Here is a 4,155-nt window from a genome sequence, read left to right as displayed (position 1 = left end):
ACAGTAACTCTTTGAATAACATCGTTTTGTCAAAATATTGATGGGGAAAAAATCGATTCCCAGCCAGGTCCACAGGCCGTGTGGAGGCGGCGCGCTCTTCCCATTCCCTGTCGGTTTCCTTTGCGGGACTCCGCTTTCCTCCCATGTCCCCAGGGCGTGCACATGAGGGGAACTGACGTGTCTAAGTTGTTCCCATCAGGGTGAGGGAGGGGTGCATGTGCGTGTGTCCTGCGACAGAAGGGCTCCAGCCCCCGCAACCCTGAATCAGGACAGGCGGGTTGGAAGGTAATTATATTACTTGTTTTTATTCATCTTTCTTAAATGTATGTTTGGCTGACATTTCTCTTGATTGTTGATATTAGAGGTATTTTGAGTCTTTATTTAGGGGATGTTTTTGTGACCAGAAATATGCTGTAGGAATTTAACTCTAGTGTATATCAATTAGCCTATGGGAAAGTGCTTTCCTTATAGATCATTTTATTTAAAGGCGCAGTTTCCAAGAACCTAGTGGCAATGCTAAGGGAGGACTTACTCTACACCCCTGGAGGGAAATGATGTCAAATCCACTGGTACAGTGAGCCTTGCCCTGTGGTTTCTTTGGAGTCGCCTGCCTTCTTCCTCTCTCGTCTCCAAAATAAACTAAATTCATGATTTTAATTCAAATAAATTACACTTGGTCTAAAGAATTTCCCGACCCTCTATACGATCGTTGTCAGGGGAGGGAAGCAGAGAATTTTCCCTCTCAAAAGTCCTCAAATGTTTTACGGTGTGAAGCTTCCAGTTACAATGTATCGTCTGTCCCCCTTCTTTGGCGATGCCTATTAAAATACCTGATTCAGTTCTTCAAAAATCTGGGCTGATGGCTTAATTCTGAGCATCGGCGCTTGTTCGGCAGCTGAGCCTCCTCTCCCAGCCCCTGGGAGCCTGGTCCAGGCACAGCTGCAGCCGCACTCTGTCCTCGGTCTCTCTGCCTCCTAAACCTCCTCCAAGTTCACAGTCGAGCGAGGGGTGAGCACAGCCCCCGTGCACTCTGCCATAAACCTCTGCAGCAGCACCTCCCTTAATGGGTGGAATTTAAACATTCAGCGCAGGATCAACCAGGTCTTCGGGTGCCTCTTTGGAGAGAAAATCAGCCTCCATCACGACCGCCGAAACAGCCAAGAGGACACGTTCTCAGCACCAGGCGCCGAGCCCGGCGGGCCCTCGGCAGCACTGGGGGCCAGGCCAGCGCTTGCTCCCAGTCTTTCAAACAGAAACAGCAGCATGTAATGAAATGAACTCCAAAGCCCTGCTGTGCCCTGGAATGAAAATCCACTTCCTGTTCTATTTTCCATCTCAAGTTTTCCAAGTTAAAGCATAAAGGAATTAAAGACCTGGTTTTGCAGGTTCAAAGGTCACCTTCCCTGATGGTTTGTTCTGCTCTGTCCGTGCTGCATGCAGTTCACCCTGACACCTGGGAGAACCGGGTCCTCGGTGGACGCAGCCTGGCTCTCTGGGAGGTCGTGAGGTTCCTCTAGGACCTGGACATTTGGAGCGGTTCTTCACCGAAGATCTAACACGCCCCACTTTGAAGCAAGAGCTCAAGAAGCTGTATGTGTACAACAGCACTAGCTTTATACCTACTGCCTTGATTTGGGTTGCACTGAAAACAGACCCTGAGTGAAGGGTTTGGAGGCCAGCAGTTGATCAGGGGGTGTGAAGGATCAAATCAAATGTTGAAGTCCTAACCCCCAGCCCCTCAGAATATGACCTTATTTGGTAATAGTGTCATTACAGATTATCAAGTTAAAATGAGGTTGTAAGGGTGGCACTAACCCTATATGACTGGTGTCCTCTCAAAAGGGGAAATTTGGGACATGTGCCCTTCCACTGGAAAAGCACTGCGCAGGTTCCCACGCGGAAGTACTTTCCCGTGCCTCCGAAGCCGGTGCCCCTGGGTCGCCTCTGGGGACCCAGGACTCTCCCAGGCCTCCTTCTAGACACGGTGTCTCCGCTACATTTCAGGACCTCAGACATTTAGATTCTTTTTCTTTCCGTTACCACGTTTTCTGCATGAGAAGAATGTACACCCATTCTTCTCATGTACTGTACATCCATGATCCACCACAATGTTGGTGACAGCATGCATTCTGAGTGACAGAAATCCAACTCACATGGGCCTAAACCGAAGGGGGTGGATCTGCCGCCGTAACTGAAGCGTTAAAGGCGTGATGGCTGCAGGAGGAGCTGGATGGGTTCTGTGACTGTGCCCTGAGGACCGAGTCCCTCCCCTCATCTCTGATCTCTTCTGGGCTGGCTTTGTTATGCCTAAGCTGCCCTGTAAGAAGCCTGAAGGGCTGCTGGCAGCCCTGGACCCATCTCTTTGCGTCTTGGCCCTATTCACCTCTACTCCTTCTCTAGTTTGTGCGCCTTTTCCCAGAAACTGAAATTTTTTGCAAAACAGATCACCAGTCTATAGGAATCTTCCCCCATCACCCTCAGAAATGCCGATGATATTCTTGCACTAGCTCCTCGTTCAGAAGTTCTTAACTGGGGCTGAGGTAGGGGAGTCCCTGCGTCCCTGGACTGCAGACATGGGGACAGTGTCCTAAATGAAACTCACTGAAACTTGCGAGTACGTGGACACAGGGACGCTTTTTTGGAGGGTAGGGTAGTATGTTCCCCACGGGCTGGAGAACCAGGAAAGCTAGCATTTCCTTTGGGGTTATATTTGTAGGATTTTACTTGGCATAAGGGCCAAACTTGAAATTTTGTGGTCTTGAACCAATATCACCTAGAAACAAGGGATGTTTGCAAGATCAGGGACCATGCAGTCTGCTGTTTTCTGGACATCAGGCCGTTAGCACAAGACATGCCCTCCCGATCTTGTCTCTGTTATTTCATGGGCATTTGGTGGATGTGCAAGTGAGCTCAGTGGGCCCCCGCTGATTCTAACTTTGAGAAAAAATGATGATGTGCACTCCCAGCTTCAGGTGGAATCGTGGTGGAAAGAATTTTGCCCAGTTTAACTCCCAGTGGCCTCTCTGGGGATACGTTTATCGTTTTGTGCCTGGGTGCAGCTTGGTGTCCCATCTGCTCTTCCCAGGCCAGTGCTGTCATGCCGATGGGAGACGCAGCTCGTTCTAGAGACGCACACCCCCACCTGCGGCCCCCTCCGCCTGCCATCCATCCGCACCTGCCTCTCTTTCCCTGGCTCCATCCTTCCAGCTTCGCACTTAATTTCTGTTTTCCCGGTCTCTGACTGATTTGAGGAATAGGATGCGGCTTCATGAGAGACTAGCCCAGGGCACTTGACGGAAACAGAGCTGCCGTGTGGCAGCGCCATTGTGATGAAGGTGGGGAGCAGAAGAAACGCTCTCCATCCCCACTTTTTAATGCCATACACACCCCAAGAGTCAGGCGCAGAGAAAGCAGGGTAGGCTGTTTGGATTTGCAAAGGAGACCCTTGGCAGAAGGGAGTTGGCTTCTTAGAGGTCACCCAGCTATTATCGAATCCCCTTCCCTCCCTGAAGCTCAGGCTCTGAAAAAGAGTCAAATACCCTTTACTCATCACTATGTTGGGTGGGAATTATATTGATACCTCAAAAAAGGCAATCAGCAAGAACTGGTACTTCACACTGTTTATCTGAGCCCAGCCCAGGCTTAGTTTCTGTGGGAGCACATGGTTACAAACCACCGAACAAACTAGAGCGGAGGAGAAGTTTGGGGAAGGCCTCGGGACCCACAGAACTGGTGGGGGGCCAAGGGACCAGGTCTATAACAGAGGAAGAGCCAAGGTTGCTGTGAGGGACAGGTTGCAGGAAGCCAGCCCTGACCAGGCTGAAGGGCATGTCGCCATGACAGTAAATGGTCACCAATTAGAGCTTTTGTCCTGGGGAGGGAGAGTCTGATTGACTGAGCTTAGGTCACATGCTCACCGCTGGCTGTACTGGGGTGCTGCTGTGGAGGACCTGCCTCTTCCGATTCCCTAGTCCAAGGCCATCATGTGTAATTACCTCTTCTTCAAAACCACGCACAAGGAGGAGGTGCTAATTCCCCAAAGGGAAGCTGGAGGAATATTTGCTGGGAAGCCCACCACACACACACACACACACACACACAATGGGACAAAAATAACATGAATTCCCCGACACAAGAAGTTGAAGAAAAACAGTA

Source organism: Pteronotus mesoamericanus, unplaced genomic scaffold, assembly GCF_021234165.1.
Source record: "Pteronotus mesoamericanus isolate MK-2021 breed Mesoamerican mustached bat unplaced genomic scaffold, CSHL_Meso_final contig_557, whole genome shotgun sequence".
Taxonomy (NCBI): Eukaryota; Metazoa; Chordata; class Mammalia; order Chiroptera; family Mormoopidae; genus Pteronotus; species Pteronotus mesoamericanus.
This window is presented reverse-complemented; position numbering follows the sequence as displayed.